Source organism: Schistocerca serialis, chromosome 9 (genome assembly GCF_023864345.2).
Source record: "Schistocerca serialis cubense isolate TAMUIC-IGC-003099 chromosome 9, iqSchSeri2.2, whole genome shotgun sequence".
Classification (NCBI taxonomy): domain Eukaryota; kingdom Metazoa; phylum Arthropoda; class Insecta; order Orthoptera; family Acrididae; genus Schistocerca; species Schistocerca serialis.
The window spans coordinates 420408319-420433389 of record NC_064646.1 but is presented as its reverse complement, the minus strand read 5'-3'; the positions used below and the strand labels follow the sequence as shown (position 1 = coordinate 420433389).

General features: G+C 39.5%; 1 long non-coding RNA gene across 1 annotated transcript in view; it reads right to left on the bottom strand.

Annotated features, from left to right (window-relative positions):
* Positions 1 to 5579: 5579 nt before the first annotated feature.
* LOC126419281 (uncharacterized) overlaps positions 5580 to 25071 on the bottom strand; it is a 55362-nt gene continuing 35870 nt past the window's right edge. Inside the window, exon 2 of the long non-coding RNA XR_007575952.1 lies at positions 5580 to 5950. This is a non-coding gene — a long non-coding RNA (uncharacterized LOC126419281). The remainder of the gene's footprint in view (positions 5951 to 25071) is intronic.

The window sequence follows — 25071 nt, the reverse complement described above, 5'->3', positions numbered from 1 at the left end:
TATCAAGCTCCCTAAAGATATAGCTAACAAGAGAGCATGCAATAATGTTGAAAATAAAATCAACCAGGTTTGTTTCGCATGATCAGTCCTGGCTTGTGAGAGAAATTACAATTACATAGATCATCCTCAGTATCCCAGTACACACCATGTAGGTGATAATATTCGTGGGTGTTATAACTTTGATGGTATCGATTTCCCCATCAAGATGCAGGACATACATAAATTTGAGGCACAAAATACTGGAATATTGGTTCATGTTTATGGCCTGGAGAAGAAAAGCAAGTCAGATGAGCGAGACAAGCACATTGTTGCCAGGCCCTTCCATTTCTCAAAATTTGCAGGTGAGCGTGAGCTGCATGTGAACATGCTGATCTTCTCTGAAGGTGATAATTATCACTACGTTTGGATCAAAGACATGTCTCGACCCCTTTACAGCCAGTTGTCGAAAAAGTAACATAAAAAGTGTATTTTCTTAAGGTGTCTGAATTATTTCTCCTCAGACAAGTTATTAGTGGCGTACCTAGCAGACTGCATTTCCGATGGCCCAGTAGGTGCTATCACGCCTACTGAGGAAAACAAATTCAAAAAGTTTAAGAATGCTCACCACCAGGAGCAATGCCTGTTTGTAGTGTATGTCAACTTTGAATGCCTCCTCGCTCCTGTGACGCACTGTGGAGGTAACCCTACAGCCTCACACGTCACATTTACAGAAAAACACGTACCATATTTGGCAGTGTATCAAACTGTATCGTCATATGATTCCAGTCTTAACTGCTACAAATGTTATGCCAGGTATAATCCTGAAGTTTGGCTGCTCACTGAGCTCAAAAAACTTTCAAGGGAAGTTGATAACCTTTACAGCGACAACATACCCATGACCAAATCGAAGGAGAATGAAAATTTGTATAATAATGAGGAGGAAAATGACTACTTTGAAAAAAGAAAAAGAAGAAATGGGAACGGCTTCTTCCATACATTAATTAGCTAGTGTTTTAATTTAACTCTTCAAACAGAGCATTTCAGCAACTTTATACAGACCACAACCAGCTGCCTACATACTTGCAAACATAAACACAATATATATTCTTGAGTACCCTTGAGTACACTGCACATAGAATGGCTACTACATTCTTTTATTTCAACTTTAAATATTTGGATATTTTCAGTTTCTTGTCATAAGCCAATATATAACCAATTATAACGTTTTGCACCAGAATAAATAAGCTCCATTCTGAAAACTAGAGATTTATATTTAATCTATATCAAAATTATATTTAATTCTAATATTGTGTTAGTGAATTTATGAATTCACCCTAAATTCACTTTTATCATCAACCAGAAATACCAGTATGGAGCATATGACTGACATGTAAGTAAATGAAATCTTAGCTCCCTGAAGAGGCTTCTTCAAGATATTTACTTGTCAACTTGACAAAATGTTCTTATTTCAACTTCTGTAGCAATCATATTTTTTTTTTCATTTAAACTTCAACAAGTTGCAGATTATACCATAGGACAGAACTGAGTCAGACAAGTGCATGCAATGTAGTTGTAGTTGCAAATATGGAAAAACATTAGCTGTATAATGGAGTGACAACAAAAATTTTTTTGTGCTGGACCTAGAATTGTGGCAGATTTCTGGCTTATTGATAGCTGTCAGTTTACCATTAGCTACCTGTGTATTCTCCATGTATGTCGCCAACCTGCACTTGTACATCTGTTATGTATATTCCCGTACAGGAGAGATATTTTAATTGAAAGTCACTAGCCCAGTATTGGTGGATAAATAAAATACTGCAGTGGCTTTGTTGTTCTGAAGTACAATGCAATGTTCCTTTAGATGTGCATCCATGTGGAAAGGAACAGGCACACATTGGACAACCGTCAATTGTATAACTGAATGACAATAATGAAAATTTGTGCTGGACCAGGACTCAAATGCGGATTTCCCACTTATCGCGAGTGGTCACCTTACCATTAGGCTATCTGAGCCAGACCCAAATTTCCGTATGTTGTCAACCATGCGTCTGTAACCAGCATTCATATGTTAATTATGTATATTGCCATACAAGAGTGACATTTTTAATTGAAAGACACTTGCTAATTGTTGGTGGATAGTTATAGTATTGCAGTGCGTGTGTTGTTCATAATTATGATGCAATGTTCCTGAAATTTGAATGATCACATAGATAATATTTTGAGGGAGGCAAAACAAAGACTTCATTTTACTGGCAGAGAACTTAGAAGATGCAACAGGTCTACTAAGGAAATTGCCTACATTATAATTGTCCATCCTGTGCTTGGGTATGACTGTGCAGTATGGTACCCTTACCAGATGGGATTGACAGAAGACACTGAAAAAGCTCAGAGAGGGGCAGCTCATTTGGTATTATCAAAAAATAGGGGAGAGAGAGATGGACATGTTACATGACTAATGATGCCAGCTATTAAAACATACCGTTTTTCAGAGCAGTGATATCTTTTCAGCAAAGTCCGTTTTTCCCATTCACTGTTACAGAGTGGAATGGTAGAGGAATAGTAAAAGTGTTTTGATGAACCCTCTGCCAGGCACTTAAAGGTGACTTACAGAGTATTCATGCAGGTGTAGTTCAAGGTGACACTACCTCAGAGGTGCAATGAGATTTATTGTTACTTCAACTGATGTTGCTAAATAAAATGATGTACTATCGTGTAGGAGATGTGATGAGATGAACGAAAATTTTGTCATACTCCCGTGTCATCTCTCACTACAGGACCGGTATGTAGAGCTATCATCACTATCTGACTGCGTATGGGCTATTCTGATGTTGTGGTAGATAATTGCAGGTGGCCTAGTGATTGTGATTGAGTATGGAAACATAATAGCAGTGTAGAATCTTACTGTGAATGGTGTTTTGCACTATCGTCAATATCTTGGCTATTTGTGTGTCAAGTCATGGCAATACAACTGTTGGGCAAACCTTATGGACAAAAAGTTCATGATTTTTCACAAGATGTGTCTCTGCCAAGTAATATGGTTCAATGAAATGTGGGCCATTCATAGAAAGAATTGCTACAGTGTATTAGAGAAGGTTGCTGAAAGAAGTGCGCAATGAGAACAGAAATAACTTCATTCAAAGTCGAATTACACTAAAGTGTCCGCGTTTCATGATGGTCCCCTGGTATTACAAATGGCGGGACATGGGTCTTAATGGAATGTGTTATCACCACTGATGACAGTGCATGCTCTGTTGCATCCTCCTATGCTGACCATACGTTTGGTAGTAAGTTCTTGTGGCAGTGCGTTTGATTCATCTACCAGCAGGACTGACAGCTGTTGGATGGTCATTGGTGAATGTGGATATGCTGAAATATGTTTTCCTACTGGATCTCACACGTGCTCGATGAAATTTACGTCACGGGACAGGCCAGCCCATTTGCCAAATATCCTCCTACTCCAAGAGCACCTCCAACAGAGCTGTTCGATGCGGCTGGACATTATTACTCATCAGGAGCCCTGTACGAAACTTAAGTGCTTTCATAGTTTTAAATAATGACAGTATTTGGGATAAGAATGTAGTTGGGATACAGATGGTTTGTGAACTGATAAAAATTCTTTAAAAATAAACCAAAAAAGTGAAATAATAATCATAAATTTATGACACACACTTTTATATATATTTCCACACAGAAAATTTGAACGAAATTGTTTCCAGAGCTTTAGTATATCTAATTGTAAATGATATATCGTATAAGAATTTGAGCTTCATGAACTTTTTATTTTTCATTTTCCTTAAGGGATACGAAAATGTTGGTTGATTTAGTTTGTCCTGAAATGGCTACATGCGACTGCCTGTAAGTAAAGAATGGATATGGTAAATACGATTTGAAACTTTGTCCCCGTAACTTGCTTATAGTGACAGCAAATGCAATTTTAATTCGCTTCTTACCTGGTATTCACTAAGACCTCAATAAATTCTAACTGTATTTCAGGATTCTGATTGCATTTCGTACTTCATGTAAGCACGTTAGGCCATAGCAGCAATACGTAAATCATAATTTAAGTTGGCAGTGGCTAATATTTTTGTCATTTCGACAGGCATATTCGTATAGGAATGTCAACCTGTACAACAGGCAGAGATAATGGACTACTGCAGTGGTCTCCGTTATAGTCTATGACACTGATGTATATAAATTATCCAGTTAATAAGAAGTAATTTGTAATAAGATAAAATGAAAAGTGAGTTTCTTGTTCGTGAGTAAGAGGTTAGCTTCACAAACTACAGGTATGATGCCGGACATCTATGATGCCCTTTTGCCTACGATAGTTCAAAATTTTCGACAAATAGTAAGTCTTAGCACAAAACCGGTATGCAGTATGAGAAACGATCAAAAATTTTCTAATGATGCCTCATTCATCTCTGTATGATTAGCATGTCTTGAAGAAAAGGGATGTTGACTTGAGAAGTAATATATATGAATAAAACTGAAGCCAGTGCCGAATGCACCTTTGGAAAGACAAACGTGGGGAACAAGTATAATGTCGCAATAACACTATGCCTTTGCCCACCATTAACACCTGCACTATGAAAACAATCATGTTAGACAATGTTCCAGGATGCATTAGCTATTACCACCTCTCACCACTTGGGGGAAGATTCAACTTCCCAGAAATAGTGTTTTGGTACAGCAGTGGATATCTACTATGTGATGTGCAATACCTGACATGTATTTACATTCCCCTAAAAGCTAAAGGTATCATTTTGCTACAATGGAAGAGTAAAAATAATGTGTTTCACTTTCTGACTTTCAGTAATAGAAAAAGATCAAAAAACGTTGTGTGAAAGAGCTGTTGGCTGTGGTCCAGCTCAAAACACTGTGCTCTAGAGTTTTCCTATGTCACACCAGACTCTGGCCACCAATTGTGGAAGTTGGCTGATAGGGGCCGATGGCCAGTCATGTGACTGTGACACGTCATTTACTGAACCAATGATTTATGCTGGTGCACTCGCTCTGCCAAGCATGAAATTATTTCCTTTTTATTTTGACTTTTCATGTGAAATATCTGTGATGAAGCGAATGAATACAGTGTGGTAACTTAACTGGTGTGGCCTTTCTCAGGCAGAATATGTCAAGAGGGATGTTTAAGTGTTAAGATTTCCATGGGAAGAAAGTCAGGATTATTAGTTTGTAGCTGTGTCTGTGACGACCACAGATAAATTCTTCTCTATTATAAGTTTCTTTTCTCAGGCATTATCTCTCGATCTAGGACTGTTATACTCTGAAGATGGCTTCGAAAACATGAAGCTCTGGAAACTTTGTCTGTATTGAGAGTTCTGCCATGAAGAAATTGTGAGGTTGATGACGCATAATATACATTGCTACAGATAGGCTAAGTGGTTGGCAGTGAACGCCTTCAAGAATGCTGTTAAATTTCTGATGGAACAAGATGCTGAATGAAAGTGAATAGGCCAATGCATGTATCGTCGTGTAACTAACGCTCTAGTACAAAGCTAAAACAGATGCCCTACACTGATCTCAGTGAAGGTTGTTACGCGAACTATTAAACAATGATACGTTACTCTCAATGAGTATTCTCATGTTGCTCAAATAATTTGTTTATTGTAAACAAAAATCAGTTTTAAATGCCAGGTAAACATTTCTGACTGTACTGATGTAGCCTCACAATGATGTAATGTTTCTGTTGTGGTAACAGCAGAGCCACAGCGTCTCCAGCCAATAGGTGATGTCTTCTCTGTGCCCGTGACGTCGGCACGTGGTGCTGCTAGTGTGTTGGCTGTGCTTATAGTATGCGGATGCCCACCACAATAGAAAAAGAAAACATCGTCGATGATGAGCTGCTGTTCTCGTTGCCTGGAAGGTGGGTGTCCACCCCGATACTAATGAGTTTGTCGCTGCTGGCTGACCTGTCACAGGGGACATTAGGAGTGTCCAAGACAACCGAGCACACCTGTGGACAACAAAGACACTGATTTAAGTGCTGGTGCCTATGCCACATAAGAGAAATGTCAAATTTCAAGTTTTATGCCAAAACACATAGACCTTACACATAAAGTGTAGAGGGAGGTGCATATCACAAGGAACAGTTCATCAAAAGGAGTCAGTTTCCAAGTATGAAACAAATTTTAAACTGGAAACAATTATTACATTTTAGAAGTTTCGCCTCTTTAGCTGTTACCACGGATTTCAAATGTATAAGCTACAGTTTCTACATTTTATAGTTATATTAGGGGCATCCTCACATTTTAATCTTGTCATGTGGCTTTATGGTTAATGATACTTTGACAAAGGTAATGATATAAATTAATTTTTGCCTAGTGAAGTTGCTAGTGCCTATATTTTGTTAATTTTTGTTTGTTTCATTGTGCTCATAATGTTTGTTACTGTTTATACCATTAAGCTGCACCATAATATACAAGAGTGTGAAACTAACTATGGATGAAACTGGCTAATCGCCTAACATCTTTCAGTACAATCTTCTCGTACTTCCAGCCATGTCAAGAAGTCATACTTCCATGTGTTTCTGGACAAGTTGCTATTAGCCCACTGTGAAGCAGTAACCGACTGTTGCCTGGTTGCTGTCCTCATCTTTACTTAGCCATGGAACCAGCTGCAGCTAAGGCCATCCACATAAGACTTTGAGGATATAGCCTTGGATACAACTCGCAGAAAGTCAAGTTGCTCTTACTACCTTTTCTACAACTCATTCGCTGTCTGTTTCTTTTACAGCAATTTACAAATTATCAAGGTCCAATCTTTGAAAGAATATTGGTCTACAGCAATTCAGTGAGAACTGCTCATACATTTCTGGATCGAAGACTAGTTCAACCTGTCCAGGGCACAATGAAGGCAATCTGTAAGTACTGATGTGGGGTGGCTGTACAGTTGTTGTTGTGGGTATAAAACTTTTGTTACCATTCTGTGTTTGGTGAGAACTTGTAGCACCACTCCATGACAATTACGAGAATTATGAACGTTTTCTTGAAAGAGTCTAATATTCTCATGGCCCTTACAGTACAGTGCAAAATATAACACAGGAGCTGCGGGAAGGTGGAAGACTCGTGCCACTTATGATGATGTGCACGGCAAGCAACAGAATTTCAATCATTCTGATGACCAGTTTTAAGTAGAAAACTGGCAAGTAATAGTGAGGAACATAAATAAAGTGTATATAGCAGCTGCCACAGGTGGCCTTGGTGGGGAGGAGGTGCACTCAGTGGGGGAACAAGATTGCTGAATAGCTTGGTTGGGCAGCTGATGGGAAGTTCTATTGAACTTTGTAAGAATGGAGACACTAATGAGTGGGGGAGACATTCCTGCACCACTGAGTGTGTGTGAAGAGTCACCTGACTTGCACCCCAGTTATTATTATGACATAACTGACGGATTAAATGCTGCTGGTACTATTGGGATAGTGTGACAGTTTGACAAAAAGCAACTGACTGGAACAGGAACAATAAGAAGTAAAAATTCGTTGATGTGGCAAGTGTGAGGACTTCAGGCTCCAGAACAGTATATGAAATACTGCAAGGAAGCAAGCACTTCTGAACTGCAAGGGAGAGAATTCAAACAAGAATGTTCATTACGAAACACAAGAGCGCCTCTGGACAGCACTAATATGATTTATAAATTCGTATTTGATGGAGATGCCAAATATGACTGCCATCAAGGTTGGACAGCACTCATGCAGTGTGCTTTTAGACTCCCACACTCAATGGTGAATAGGAAGAGCAAAGATAGAAATTCGATGCCTGTGACTGAGTTGGGTAAAAAAAAAATCCAAAATAAAAGAGTTGTTTTGTGGGGGGAGAGCTGGTGCCCATTTCAGCTGATGTCAATCCGATTGTAAAAGTAGCAGTAGGTGGCTTAGAAACTGAGGTACTGGTTGACAGCTGTTCACAGATTTCAGTGACTTCACCTAGCAAAATGAACACAGTACTACTGCTGACCTGTAACGTTAAAATTTTTGGTGCTACAGGGATGGTGTCCAAAAACAATCCAACATGAAGTCAAACTACTCTTGCAGTTCAAAGTTGTGGTCACAGAATTGCACACGTTAGAGAATTCAGAAACTGTGTTAACATGATCATAGGTATCGATTCTTTAATATAAATTGTTGTGATGTAAATGTCGAGCGGTGTTGTATAATAATGTACATGCAGTGCTAATGTTGGTAATACGCACCTGTGTGTGGTTTTTCTGTATATAGTTGTTCTTGTTGTACGTACTTTGTGTTGAACCGGTACCTAATAAACCATATGTATTTCCAATCATCATCATCATCATCATCATCATCATCATTTAAGACTGATTATGCTTTTCAGCATTCAGTGTGGAGCATAGCCCCCCTTATAAAATTCCTCCATGATCCCCTATTCAGTGCTAACATTGGTGCCTCTTATGATGTTAAACCTATTACTTCAAAATCATTCTTAACCGAATCCAGGTACCTTCTCCTTGGTCTGCCCCGACTCCTCCTACACTCTACTGCTGAATCCATGAGTCTCTTGGGTAACCTTGCTTCTCCCATGCGTGTAACATGACCCCACCATCTAAGCCTGTTCGCCCTGACTGCTACATCTATAGAGTTCATTCCCAGTTTTTCTTTGATTTCCTCATTGTGGACACCCTCCTGCCATTGTTCCCATCTACTAGTACCTGAAATCATCCTAGCTACTTTCATATCCGTAACCTCAACCTTGTTGATAAGGTAACCTGAATCCACCCAGCTTTCGCTCCCGTACAACAAAGTTGGTCGAAAGATTGAACGGTGCACAGATAACTTAGTCTTGGTACTGACTTCCTTCTTGTAGAAGAGAGTAGATCGTAGCTGAGCGCTCACTGCATTAGCTTTGCTACACCTCGCTTCCAGTTCTTTCACTATGTTGCCATCCTGTGAGAATATGCATCCTAAGTACTTGAAACCGTCCACCTGTTCTAACTTTGTTCCTCCTATTTGGCACTCAATCCGTTTATATTTCTTTCCCACTGACATTACTTTCATTTTGGAGATGATAATCTTCATACCATAGTCCTTACATTTCTGATCTAGCTCTGAAATATTACTTTGCAAACTTTCAATCGAATCTGCCATCACAACTAAGTCATCCGCATATGCAAGACTGCTTATTTTGTGTTCACATATCTTAATCTCACCCAGCCAGTCTATTGTTTTCAACATATGATCCATAAATAATATGAACAACAGTGGAGACAGGTTGCAGCCTTGTCTTACCCCTGAAACTACTCTGAACCATGAACTCAATTTACCATCAACTCTAACTGCTGCCTGACTATCCATGTAAAGACCTTTAATTGCTTGCAAAAGTTTGCCTCCTATTCCATAATCTTGTAGAACAGACAATAACTTCCTCCTAGGAACCCGGTCATATGCCTTTTCTAGATCTATAAAGCATAGATACAATTCCCTGTTCCACTCATAACACTTCTCCATTATTTGCCGTAAGCTAAAGATCTGGTCCTGACAACCTCTAAGAGGCCTAAACCCACACTGATTTTCATCCAATTGGTCCTCAACTAATACTCGCACTTTCCTTTCAACAATACCTGAGAAGATTTTACCCACAATGCTGATTAAAGAGATACCTCTATAGTTGTTACAATCTTTTCTGTTTCCATGTTTAAAGATTGGTGTGATTACTGCTTTTGTCCAGTCTGATGGAACCTGTCCCGACTCCCAGGCCATTTCAATTATCCTGTGTAGCCATTTAAGACCTGACATTCCACTGTATTTGATGAGTTCCGACTTAATTTCATCCACCCCAGCTGCTTTATTGCACTGCAATCTATTGACCATTTTTTCCACTTCCTCAAATGTGATCCTATTTCCATCATCATTCCTATCCCATTCTACCTTGAAATCTGAAACATTACTGATCGCATTTTCACTTACATTGAGCAACTCTTCAAAATATTCCCTCCATCTGCCCAAGGCATCCACAGGATTCACCAGCAGTTTTCCTGACCTGTCCAAAATACTTGTCATTTTCTTCTTACCTCCCTTTTGAAGACTGCTAATTACACTCCAGAATGGTTTTCCAGCAGCTTGACCCATAGCGTCCAACCTGTTTCCAAAGTCTTCCCATGATTTCTTCTTGGATGCTGCAATTATCTGTTTGGCTTTGTTTCTTTCTTCAACATAATTTTCTCTGTCTACCTGGGTTCTGGTTTGTAGCCATTTTTGATACGCCTTCTTTTTCCTTTTACTGGCTGCCTTGACTGTATCATTCCACCAAGCTGTTTGCTTCATCCTACTTTTACACACTACTGTTCCAAGACATTCTTTAGCCACTTCTAGTACTGTGTCCCTGTAGCTTGTCCATTCCTTTTCCAATGACTGTAATTGACTACATTCAACTAACTGGTACCTTTCTGAGACCGCTGCTATGTACTTGTGCCTGATTTCCTTATCCTGAAGTTTCTCCACTCTTATCCTCCTACATATGGACCTGACCTCCTGCACTTTCAGCCTCACAATCGCAATTTCACTGCAGATTAAATAATGATCAGTGTCATCAAAGAATCCCCTGAATACACGTGTGTCCCTCACAGCCTTCCTGAATTCCTGATCTGTTATTATATAGTCAATGACAGATCTGGTTCCCCTGCCTTCCCAAGTATACCGGTGAATGTTCTTATGTTTAAAAAAGGAGTTTGTGATTACTAAGCCCATACTGGCACATAAATCCAAGAGTTGTTTCCCGTTCCTGTTGGCCTCCATATCCTCTCCAAATTTACCCATAACCTTTTCATACCCTTCTGTTCGATTTCCAATCCTGGCGTTAAAATCACCCATGAGCAGAACACTGTCCTTGTCCTTTACTCTAACAACTACATCACTGACTGCCTCATAAAAACTATCCATCTTATCTTGATCTGTCCCTTCACAATGCGAATATACTGACACAATCCTAATTTCTTGCTAGACACTGTCAAATCTATCCACATCAGTCGTTCGTTTACATACCTTATTGCAACTACGCTGGGTTCCATTTCTTTCCTGATGTAAAGCCCTACACCCCATTGTGCTATTCCTGCTTTGACTCCTGACAGGTAGACCTTGTATTCTCCCACTTCCTCTTCTTTCTCACCCCTTACCCGAATGTCACTAACAGCTAAAACGTCCAGCCCCATCTTACTTGCAGCCTCTGCCAGCTCTACCTTCTTCCCAGAGTAGCCCCCATCTCATTACCATTTGTTTGCCAAGTTGTATCTTTGGAGTCCCTGGTTTGTCAGTTAGAGGTGGGACTCCGTCACCTCCAAAGGTCCGAGGCATTTTGCTCTGATTGTTGCCAGCATCATATTTAAAGTACCAGGGAAGCAGGTTGCTGGCCTTACTTGCCCCGAGTCCCATTGGGTTTTACCCCTAACGGCTGAGGGACTAACTGGTGGATTTAGTAGTCTTTGCTGTATGAGCACAAAGGTGACCACGACTCAGAATATGTCCGAGATGCCCAGCCTTATTCCAAAGTAACTGGTATCCCGACTGTCGGGACCACTTACTTGGCCACTCATACGTTCCCCGTGGTTCATGAACTAGGACATGACTACAGGAACCCACACCATGAACCACATGTATTTCCAAATATGCAAATATTTATTTTTCTAAGAAAATCTCAGCAGGTTATGGACCCAGGTGTGTGTTAAAAGGACACTTGTACAAAAATAATAACGTAGCTCTGTGCAAAAGGTTTTTAAAGTTATCTCCAAGAAGCCGTTTTTGAAGTTGTTAATTCCATGCAACCACGATGGATTCAATGAGAATTATCATCATCGGAGTTGTGGAAGGCAAAACAAATTGGGACATTTGGAAATACAAAATAAATATTTGTCTATGAGGAATTCCTGGTGCACTTGATGTTGTGGAAGGCAGGACAGTGAAACCTAGTATCATTTCAGAAAGTGCTACCGTTGAACAAAGGGCGATCTATAAAAGTGCTTTAGAAGCTTTTAACAAAGCAGACAGCAACGCTCTACTTGTTTTGACTACAAATATGTTGGAAAAAACTTAGCAGAAAATAATGCATCTAAATACAGCGTATGAAGTGTGGACAGAATCTCACAAAATATTTGATGGTGTCTCTGAAGACAAAGTGTACAACCTTTGTTTGGAGTTCTTTAGTTACAAAAAGGCTCCTGAAGATGATATTGTGACACATATTTCCAAACAGAAATATTTGTGGAGTGAATTGAAACCAGAAATGACCAAAGATATCGTAAATAATTCAGAAATGCCTGATTTGTTTTTGATTTGTAAAATATAAGGTACACTACCAGAAGACTATTTTTTGTTTAAATCTAGTTGGATGCTAACATCTAGAGATGACAGAACAATTGATAATTTAACAAATCAATTGTGTGCATACGAAAAAGCTCTGAGTACAAAGGAGGGTGATTTTAGTAAACAAGAAGCCCTCACTACAGACTCATCAAGGCTGTCATTTCAGCAAGTAAATCCAACAGAGAAAAAGAAATTAATATGTAATTACTGCATGAAACCTAACCATACAATTAAAGTGTGCAGAAAGTGGGCAGCGGATGGCAAACCTCCAAAACCAGCTACCACAGATACAAATATGCTACTTCTTGCTATGACATCTTCTGTGATGAACTCTGAATGTAGAAATGATGACTGGTATATAGACAATGGTGCAACAAGTCATATTACAAATGACAGGAATTGTTTCAAAACATTTCAGCGTTTTCTAACAAAACAGTCAGTTACTACAGCTAATGGTGACATAATTGAAGCAATTGGAAAAAGGTTCAATAGACATTGAAGCAGCAGTTGGAGGAAAATGGAACAGAATTACCTTGACAGATGTATGGTATGTACCTCAGATTCACAACACTCTATTCTCTGTTCTTGCAGTAAAGGATAAACATCCAGAAAGTAAATTCACATCAACTGCAGAAATTTGTCATCTTAAGATTGATAATGTTACTAGATTGGCAGTTGTCTTTGATTGCTTTGTAGGCCTTTTTAAACTTGCTGTAAGAAATGTGAAACCTAGCTCCCTCAGTGCAGTTAATACCACTAGCAGAGACAATATGTTGCAGCTTTATCATGAAACATTTGGAAACCAGAACAAGCCGCCATGTGAAGTCTGTACTTTGTAGCGAGTTAAATAATGAGGTGGAAATGGACAGTGAACTTTGTGAAGGCTGTATTTATGTCAAGGCTCTTCGTTTACCATTTGGCAACAGAAAGAGGACAGCAGAACCAGGTGAGCTTATTCACGCTGATGTATGTGGTCCATTTCAAGTACCTTCTGTGTCAGGGCACTGGTATTTTGTTCTTTTCAAAGATGATTATACAAAGTTTAGGGCAACATATTTCATGCAAGAAAAGTCTGGAGTTGCAGAAAAGTTAAGGCAGTTAATAGCTGAAGCAAAAGCTGCTGGACATACCATCAAGGAACTTCTGAATGATAATGGAAAAGAATTTGACAACAAACAAGCAAAAGAGATTCTTCACAAAGAGGGTGTAATTCAACGCCTCACAATGCCTTACACTCCAGAACAAAATGGGTGCAGTGAAAGAGAGAACTGCACAGTTGTGGAAACTGCCAGGGCCATAATGCATGCACATGCAAACATTCCACAGAAACTTTGGGCAGAGATGGTGAACACCACAACCTACATTCCAAACCGAAAAGGGCCTTCCAGTATTCCAGGAACATATCCATATGAATTGTGGTATGGAAGGAAGCCAAGCCTGAAACATCCGCAGGTGATAGGATCCACTTGCTATGCTCATATTCCAAAACAACAGAGGAGGAACATGGACCGAAAAGCACTGAAATGTGTCCTTTTTGGATATGATCACAATGAGGGTTACAGAATTTATTGTGGAGAGGTGTGCACACTCATTAGGTCATGAGATGTCATCTTCGAGGAGAGGCCACTGAAGAGTGAGAAAAGTTCAACTCTTCCAGTGAATGTTTTCAGTCATCAGGATCCAGTACCTCAGACTGAAGACCAATGGTATTGATAGTGAGAGTGAAGAGGATGGCAGTTCCTTGGGTGTAGATGAAGACCCTCAGGAGGAAGATCAGAAAGACACAAGTGCAGAAGCTTTACCATGTCTGCGTGATCGGTTAACCCTCAGACCTCCACAAAAGTTTAATGATTATGTAATGAACCTCTCAATATCTTTCCAAGAACCAGAAACATACAGCGATGCCATGAAGTTTGTGCAAAACGATTTCTGGAAGGAAGTTATGGATTCTGAAATTAAAGCTCTTCAAGAAAATAAAACGAGGGATGTGGTTGACCTACCATAGGCAAAGATGTCCATTCCTAATAGATCGGTGTATAAAGTCAAACAAATGCTGATGGCTCAGTCAATAAATTCAAGGCAAGATTGGTGATTAAGGGTTATTCGCAGCAGAGAGGAGTTGACTATGAGCAGACATTCAGAGCATGTTCAGAGCACTGCTAAGTGTTGCTGCAAGGAAGAGCATGAAACTTTTACAAATTGATGTTTCAACGGCTTTTCTTTATATTGATTTAAAAGAAACCATTTATATGCAACAACCTCAAGGATGTGATGATGGGTCTGGGAGAGTATGTTGCTTGAAGAAAAGTCCATACAGACTGAAACAGGCTCTGCGTTGCTGGAATTAGAAGTACAGTAATCATCTCACTAAACTGGGCTTTCTGAGGAGTGAAGCTGATCCTTGTCTTTTTGTGAGACAGTAAGGCTGTAAGAAAATATTCCTTGTGCTTTATGTTGATGATGGTCTGATTGCAGCTCACAGTGAACAGGAATTTGAAGAGATTGTCAGTGATTTAAGAGAAGAGTTTAAAATTACTTCAGTGCCTGCATCATTTTTCTTAGGTCTGGAAATTGACCAACAAGAACGTGGAACTGTATGTGCAAGTCAGACTCATTACACAGGAAAACACCAGAGCGTTTCAACATGAAGAACTGCAAGGCTGTAACTACACCCATTATAAATGACAATGAGACAGAAGAAAGTCCTTGCAACTCTGAATTTCCATACAGCCAAGCTGTTGGAGTACTGATGTTTCTGATGTGTGGGAGACGTCCTGACATTGCATATGCTGTCAGTGTTGTATCATGAAATCAACAGATTGTGATGTAGTGAAAGTTAAAAGAATCTTACAATACCTGAGAGGCACTACAAATTATGGACTTTTATATAAAAACAATTCTAGGAAGCAGGTTTTAGAGTGTTCTAGTGATGCTGACCACATTGGAGGTGATCTTGGCTCTGGGCTCTCAACATATGGTGTCCTTTGTCTGTACTCTGGGGTACCCATCACCTGGATTAGTCAAAGGCAATCTTCTGCTGCCATATCCACAACTGAAGCTGAGGTTGTGGCTGCCAGTGAAGCTGCTCGGGAAATTGTCTGGATCAAGAAGTTTCTGACAGAATTGGACCAATTGGAGGCAACACCAGTTCTGGAGGTTGACAATGAAGCTGCTATCTGGCTTGCCCAGAATCCCAAGCTTCACTGAAGAATGAAGCATATTCATATAAGGCATTTCTTTGTTTGTGAACTATTTAGTGCTTATGAAATCATAGTTGCAAAAGTAGATACTGTAGAACAACTTGCTGATATACTAAAAAAGCCTCTGTTTTCGATTAGATATCAGTATTTATGTAATAAGATTAGACTTTGCAAGTTATTAAATAAGGGAGAGTGTTAATGTATTTTACATCTTTGGTGTTCTTTAATAACTAAAGTCAGTATTTCATGTTCAGTGGTTAGTAATATGCACCTGTGTGTGGTTTCTCTGTATGTTGTTGTTGTTGTACGTGCTTTGTGTTGAACCAGTACCTAATAAACCATGTGTATTTCCAAGTATGCAAATATTCGTTTTTTAACAAAATATCAGCATGCAGGAAAAGGCAGTCATCAGATCAGCGTAGTTAAACACTGTCAGAGTGAGCTAGAACTTGGACGGTCTGTTGAGCGCTGTTGGTAAGTGGGGTGTATTCAGCCCTTGTGAGGCAAACTGAGGAGCTACTTGTTGGAGAAGTAGCAGCTCCGGTCATGTAAACTGACTAACGGTCAGGAGTGCGATGTGCTGACCACATGCTCCTCCACATCCATATTCATTGATGCCTGTGGGCTGAGGATGACAAGGCGCCCATTTTGGTACCACTAGAACTTCATAGCACCTGTTCATGCTGAGTTTACTTAGGAAAAGGTAGTAGTAACACAATTTTTTTACTAAAAGGAGCCATTTCTGGGAAATTTTGAACTTCCAAGTAGGACCAAAGGTTGTACCAAAAAAGAAGTATGAAATATAAGTTATATAAGTTTATATTGTTTTGGAGTTCAAAGGGAAGCAGAAAAAGGATGTAAGAGTTATCCTCTGGAAGGAGGACCAGAAACAGATCCGTGGAAAGTTGATGAAGGGATGGTGGATGAGGCACATTAAAAAGGGTATGAGGTTTCCTGCTCTATGGGAAACTTCACAGTGAGGCGACTGTGCGTACTTGAGCTGGGTAGAACAATGCATTCTTTCCTTCTTCTATTCTCTTCCTCTTTTGTTTAATATATTGTTGATAATCTTCAGTATGTGCATATAGACAATTGAAGTGGGGAAGTCATTAAAATGGCAAGAGAATATGTGAAGTAAGTCAATGGTTGGATACAGGATGTCATGAAGATATCATGATAAACGTAAAATCCCAAAAGTAGAACAGTGTGAATAGAGTTTTGAAATACAGAGAAAATAACAAGGGGGACATGAAGTGAAAACAAGACAGAATTCTGGGTAAATAACAACATTGGAAGTAACACTCTGATATACAAGTATGAACAGTGTTTTTATGGTTTAAGTAAAATAGGTTACAAGAGGAATAAAAATAATACAAATGTTACTTGGAACTAAAGTAACAGTGCGGAATGTGTAATATATACGATTGAAAGGATGTGATGTTAAGAAGATGAGTGATTTGTGTCACAGACAGGTGTGTGACCTGTATATTTTATGTGATTGGCTAAGGAAATAAGAGACTGAGCAGTGTGGAGCACCAGAATAGGTGGACTCAGGAGTGTAAATATAAAAAGATCTAGTGATTGAGTAAGTGTAGCAAATGCAATCAAGAAAGTATCATTTTCAGTCTATGAAAAACAAAAAAGTACATTAATGGACAGGGAAAAAAGTCTATGGAGTCATGAGTGGTATTCCTTGGACAGAGTAAATCATAATGAGCAATAATGGTAAGCTTCCATCACTAACGTCATGACTAAAATTATTCTGAAAATATTTGGAAAAAGCAGCGTAACAAATTAAACTGTGTGTAGTTAGAAAACAACCTTTGTTACATGGTGTGGAAAATGGTACCATTCAGGTGTCATTGTGAGGCTTATATTCTAAGATATATGAACCTAGCTCACATCTTGAGAAAGAGGGCTCTGGAGTAGCAATTGAAGTGGACCATGGTGTTGATGAGAAAGAATGTGTCATGGCAGACCTGGTGGACAGCAATACTCTCTTTTGTCCCATGCCTAGGGTTAGATCTCAAGGTGGAGGAGCATAATCACTTACCTCATATCTTATAGGTTAACACACCAGCACTAGCATGTGAAACTGTGTGGTGAAGTTAGATGTGAAGTGTTAAGTGGTACGACAGAGTAACTGTGATAACTCTACATACATAGCATAAAGAGATACTCTTACTGAAATTTGTTGTATTAGAATTAACTGGTGTTACTATCAGTGCATATTTTCTTAAAATATATAGTGTTAAATGTTGGGGGGTGTTCTAAAGACTGGTAAGACTTGGTAAAGGAAATGAAAATGCCAGAATTGAAGGCTGTGAACAGTTGGGGCCAGGAGAAAACGTGAGAAAGTAAAATATACCTACACGATGTAGAAATAAAGGAAAGAGAAGTTATTCATGTACCGATATTCAGAGCTCATGGAAGTTTCAAAAACAATGTGAGAAGATTGAGACATGGCAGTGGTAGATTCTTCCACTTTGCATGCTCAGCAAACTCATAGCTAATCTCTCGATAAATTAAAATAATGAAGGAGAGTGATAAGTATATGCAGTCACAGGATGATGGACATACAATTTGATTACAGTAAGTTTTGTGAAAACATGCTTTGTGATTTGAGAGTTAGATCTCAAGATATATCAGTTTCAACTAAGCACTGACATTAGAATTTGTAGGACCACCTGAAGGCAAGAAGCTACCATTGTTGCATAGGGTGGAAAGGGAGGGGGAAGGGGGGACAAGGGCACCACGTCATTAGGGCTGGCAGGAGAGCATAGTTGCTGAAAGTTTCTGGAGAGCTGACATAAGGTTTCGCTAAGGCACAAACAATTGGTAAGACTGAATTTCTGAGGACAGATATCCCTTGGAAATTAGTGAACAGATGAGTCCAGGGAAAGGACAACCAAGGAAAGAAAAATAGTACATCCGAAAAATGCATTTTAAGACAGTAAAAATGAAACGAAAATTTTTCAGAGAGTTTTGCTAAAGAGTATCCACTGGAGAAAACAATATAAGACACTGCAGTTTTGATAGACAAATAATTGATAAATTAGCTTGTCTGCTGTCACAGCAGCCTCATATGTTCTAAGTAAGACAGACAGGCCATTGAATGGAAGAAAATGTCTTGGGGCTTGGCTGATGTCGGACCTACTTCAGACTGTAATCTGCCTTGGTTACATCATCCACATAGGCAGTCTTTTTAGTTGCCGTTTCAATATTTATTTTTCCTGGTGGCAATATCTACAGACTTAGATGGAGGTAGTTTAAGTGAACAAAGCATATGGGAGGTCATACATCATGACTCAACCAACTGTCGGTCAGTGGGTAGAGACCTTCATTGGTATACTGGCGCATTGTTGTAACAGGATGTTGATGATGGCCGTGTGGTTGAGTCCAGGTTGTTAGTGTGATTTTTGTTCTGAAGAAATCATGTGATTTATTAAAGGCAGAGTCCAAAATGTTCCTAAGAGCCACATGGCACAACATCAACGGGATTATCTATGAGTAACTAAATACGACACAATGGGATTGTTTTGTATCCACATTAGTTTGTCTCCCAAACTCCCTGAATTCAGATAAGTACTGTTCTCAATTTTGGATAAATGTTGTGCATTCTTAATGTCAACCTCATTGGCAAGTAAGGGGCCTCAACAAAAAAGTTAATTTTATCAGATAGTTTGTTCTTTCTGTGTTGGTACACTGACCCTTTTCCGAGTGTTATTGTAGTCATGCAAGATTCAGTGATGTGTGCAGACTGGAGTGCAGCATAAAAAGAACTGCCTCATAAGTAGGGATTGTGTTGCTGGACTTAAGGCATGCAGTCTCTTAACGTAGGTCTATGATAAAATGAAATTCTGCACTCCTGTTAGATTGTCAATTACCGTCACATGCAAGTTGTTCCATATTATGTTACCGTACTGTGTATTGCCTTGGTTGTTTCTCTCTGTGCAGTCCAGTGTACTTATTTGTATTAACATCAAATTGATAAAATATGTTCACAAAATAACCGAGAGAAGGTCAGTTTTTAGTTCTTAACAAGCATTAAACAAAAATTTGTTTAATTCACATACTGTGTAAATTCTCTTATGTCTGTAAATAAGTAAAAATCTGTTCTTATTTTTAAACACACCCAGTGTTACATTAAACTTGTTGAAACTGGCGAAATTTTCCTGTTTGTAAAAGTTAACTTCTTGAAAACTAGCAGTCATAAAGCTTTGGGCAGCGGAAATGATAACAGTGGGATATGACAATGCCAGGCTCCAAATGGTGCGCTGGAGGCGATGCCAGTGCAGCATGCTGGTTGTCAGCAGCCAACTGCTTTAAACTTGACCATATATGCCTTCTTGCCTCTATACACCCAAGATCCATATAGCATGTAGGAAGGTAGGAGATGAGGTACTGTTGGAAATGGTCCTATGAGGGGACATCATGAGTTGTGCTTGCATAGCTGAGTCAGTAGAGCACCTGCCCACAAATGGCAAAAGTTCCAGGTTCAAGTACTGGTCTGGCACACAGCCTTACTCCACAGGAACTCTCAGATCAGTTCTTGCTCTCCTGCACAGTGAGAATTCATTATGTCCTCTCCAAGGCAGGCCTTTCTCACATGTGTCATAAGGCCTATAACCTCTATCCCTCAAATAATAGTTACCAATAGGTGCTGACGTAAAGATGAAATTGGTGCAGGATCAGCTCTTCATTGTGTCATTGTGCCCCTCATCAATAGTACTCCATGTCCCAATATATTAGGTATATATTATACAACTGTATGTTTTAAATGTAATCTCACTGTGTCACTGCATTTACACAATTAAGGTTGCTGGGAACAAAACATGAGACAAACCTGAGCAGTATACAATAAAAGCATATGGGTGATACTGCAAGAATGCATGTATGCATGTTGACATCAGCAAATACTACAGGATAACTTTGGCAGTTTCTTTACAAGCCTTTAAGATTTTCCACAGTAGATGCATTAGCTTTGCTGTGAATGTATTTATTGTAGAACATTTGACAAAGGCAACTGGAACAGCATGCAAAAGAAAATACTCTGTAATGAGTCACTAGATACCAATGATTGCTTATATCAAAACACTCACTGGATAAAACTCATTGATCTTTGGAAACTTGTCAGCATAGACAGGATTCAAACCACCTAATTGTGTTTCATTGGAGAGCTGGTCACAGAGGCCATGATAATAATTAAGAATCTATTCTCTGCAAAATGGGTTTTTATTATTTCAGAGCCTCATTGCTCACTATTTTTTTAATGAGACAGAAATTAGCATCATCAACAATTTTACAAACATTGATTGTTTGATATTTATTAATGCACACCACTGCTGCTTCTCTGAGGCTTTGCAGAAATGCAGTGTCTGCCATAGACAGAGGTCATATTGGATGTGGTATACAATGAAATTAGTTAAGGCTTTCACTTCTCTGAGAGACAGATGTGCTTGTCTTGCACTGAATGACTTTTGAAATTTCTTACATGGTTATGCATTCAGAGTTAATGCCCTACACCGATGCTAACAGCATGCATCCCAGTAACAGCAATGCATTCATGTGTGAAGTCACATAAAGTTGATAACCTATTAGTGTCATTTTGATCAGGGGTATGGAATTTGGGATTCTGGTCTGCTACTCATTTTGTTTACTTAGTAGCATTTCACTTGCAAGTGCTGGAATTTTCAACACTTAATGCAACATACAGAGCTGAGAGAGATCATGGAAAAACAATGTAGAATACACTAGATGCTGAAGAAAGATACCTTTAAACAAAGGCAAATGCTTTTACTTGAGGTTGACAGATGAAGTGAATGTGTCATTGCTTACTAGGCCATTCATTCTTTTCATTGTGTTTATACATGCTGTACTGAAATAAAACTTTCACAGTTGTGAAACAACTTGAGGTGCTCATAAACAACAAAAGTACATGAGAAATTGACACTGCACACTTATTGAAAATTACCTATCAAACTATTATTAAGTTCTATTTGTGCTTGCACAGGTTAAGATGAACATTAAAGATTAGCTGGAAAGCTTCTACTTTATGGGAAGAAACCACTGTTAATACCACAGTTCTCTTATTACTGCTTCTTGCTTTGAATTTACAGAATTCTAGTTATAATTATCACAGAACAAGTCTGCTTTCAAGTAACACTTTTAATCACTTTTTCGCAGAAGAAGCTGACTTGCACTGTGGTGTAGTGGTTATTATACTAAACTATTGAATGGGGGGTGCTGAGTTCAAAACTCACCTGCAGTATACCATTTTAATTTCTATATTCAGTTTGAGTACATTCTAGAAGTATCCACAAATGTCAAGAATCATCGTACTGGAATGTTCTGTATATGTGTGTGTGTGTGTGTGTGTGTGTGTGCGAGTGTATACCTGTCCCTTTTTCCCCCTAAGGTAAGTCTTTCCACTCCCGGGATTGGAATGACTCCTTACCCTCTTCCTAAAAACCCACATCCTTTTGTCTTTCCCTCTCCTTCCCTCTTTCCTGATGAAGCAACAGTGGGTTGTGAAAGCTTGAATTTTGTGTGTGTGTTTGTGTTTGTTAGTGTCTCTATCAACATACCAATGCTTTCATTTGGTAAGTTACATCGTATGTGTTTTGGCCAAAGACTCTGTGCTCTTGTACGTGCAAGTGCTGAATAAATCTTCTTTAAGTGAAGTAAGTGTCCATCATTCATCTAAGTACACCTTCTTCTACATGACATTATTCTAGTGGAGATGCTGGGTATTGTGACGACACAGTTGCTCCCATCAGGCCACAACAGAGCCACCGTTAACGTGGCGAGAAACCTGAGTTTGGGCCATATTCAACAGATTGCAATCTACCGGAGACAGAAGAAGAAGAGGATATTACAATGACAGTGACTGTGTGCCACCACATGAGACATCCTTCTGGGTTCTCTGGTGATGATGGCCAAGATCCAAACAAGTGGCTGAAGGTATATGAGCGTTTGGCCAAATTTAACAAATGGGATAACACCGTGTGTTTGGCTAACGTATTTTTCTACTTGGAGGGTACTGCCAAGCAGTGGTATGAGAACAACAAGGAGAAGTTAACAAGCTGCGAAGTATTCCGGGTGGAACTGCGCAAGTATTTCAGTGACACACAGTGACAGAAAGGCAAGGCTGATGATAAATTAAAGTGCAGGGCACAGCATCCACAAGAAACTACTGCATCCTACATTCAAGACAGCTTCGAGCTGTGTAAAATAGTGGATCCTAGAATGAAGGAGGAAGATAAGGTTGCACATATCATGAAGGGTGTTGCTGAGGACACGTATCAAGCCCTACTCCTGAAGGAGGTTTCGACAGCAGACGACTTTATAAAATGGTGCCAGTATATTGAGACAATGCATCAAAAAAGAATTACATGCAAGAAGTTTGAACGGCCAGATTAGCACTGTAGACTATCAACCAATAAGCCAGAGAGCATACCATGTGTCAGCAACTGAACGTCAAATAATTTGCGATGAGATAGAGAAAATGACGAAAAATGACTTCATTCAACCTTCACAGAGCCCATGGTCATCACCTATGGCCCTTGTCAGGAAGAAGGATGGCAGTTGGTGCTTTTGTGTTCATTACAGGAAGCTTAATAAGATAACTAAAAAGAACGTTTACCCTCTTCCACAAATTGATGATACACTAGATGGTCTGAAGGAGGCTAAGTTTTTCTCAACCATGGACATGTACCTGGGATACTGGCATATTGAAGTAGATGAGGCTGATCATCAGAAAACTGCATTCATCACCCCTGAGGGCCTGTATGGGTTTAAGGTAATGCCATTTGGTTTGTGTAATGCATCAGCAACTTTTGAATGGATGATGGATAATCTTCTATGTCACCTGAAGTGGACGATTTGTCTTTGTTATTTAGATGACATTATAGTGTACTCAGAGACATGTGATGAACGTATCAAAAGACTGAGGGCTGTTCGTAAGTGTCTCCAATAAGGCAGACTGAAAGTCTGTCTTTGGAGCAAAATAAATCAAAATACTTGGACACCTAGTGTCAAACTACGGTGTGTGGCCAGACCCAGAAAAGGTGAAATCTATAATGGAATTTCCTATTCCTAAAAGTATTAGAAATGTGGGAAGCTTCCTCATATTATATTCTTATTACCATTGTTTTATCAAAGACTTTTGTATCAAAGCCAGGCCACTCCATGAGTTGTTAAAAGCTGATGCTAAATTTATCTGGGGTGGTGCTCAACAAGATTCTTTCAATGTGCTGTGAAAAGCTCTGAAGACTGACCCTGTAATTGTTCTGTATGATGAGAGAGCACCTACAGAACTACACACAGATGCCAGCGGTTATGGGCTTGGTGTTGTTCTGGTGCAAATTTCGGATGGAAAAGAGAAGGTTATAGCCTTTACTTCTAGGGCACTTACAAAAGCTGAGAGAAACTACTCAACTACAGAAAGAGAATGACTTGCTGTGATCTGGGCCATGTGCAAATTTTGACAGTATCCCTATGGAAGGCCATTCACAGTTGTTACACACCATCATTCATTTTGTTGGTTGACAGAATCGAACAGGACGACTCGCCAGGTGGGCACCATGTTTTCAAGAGTATGACATTACCGTAGTGTACAAAAGTGGAAGAAAACACCAAGATGCAGACTGCCTCTCAAGAAACCCTGTGCAAGACCATCAAGGCTTGGTGAAGATAGTGACTGTCTCACTACACTTCAGGATCTCTCTGCTTAGCAGAAGGAGGACGCCAATATATCTCAAATTATGCTTGCCCTAAATCAGTCAGAGGATGTGAAAGGACAATTTAAGGTAGTTAATGGATTACTTTGCAAGAAAAACTTTGATCCGTTTGGAAAGAGGTGGCTACCAGTGGTTCCTGAACACATGTGCTCAGATGTTCTACAGAAATTCCATGACACACCTGAGGCTGGACATTTAGGATTTGTTAAGACATATGATAGAATCCGCAAGAGATTTTTCTGGCCAGATTTATTTAGGAGTGTCCGTCACTATGTATCGTATTGCAGAGAGTGCCAGAGGAGAAAGGAAGTTCCTCAGAAACCATCTGGCCAACTCATACCAATTCCACCAGCCGAAACACCTTACCAGCATGTTGGGATTGACGTCCTTGGATGATTTCCAACGTCTGCTAGTGGAAATAGATGGATTATTGTTTGCACTGATTATCTGACACACTATAACATTACAAAAGCTGTGAAAACAGCTGAAGCATCCGAGGTAGCCAAATTCATTGTGGAAGACACTGTATTAAAACATGGTGACCCAAGGTCGTTAATTACAGATCGAGGGAAAGTTTTTCAATCGAATCTTGTGACAGAGATAAGCTGTCAGTAACATTAATCATCACATGATGACTGCCTACCATCCGCAAACTAATGGGCTTACTGAATGCCTTAATAAGACCTTGGACAACATGCTATAAATGTTTGTTAATGTTGAGCAGAGCAACTGGGAGGGGGTGCTACCTTTCATGATGCTTGCCTACAACACCACAAAACAAGACACCACAGGATTTACGCCATTTTTCCTGGTGCATGGGCATGAGGCG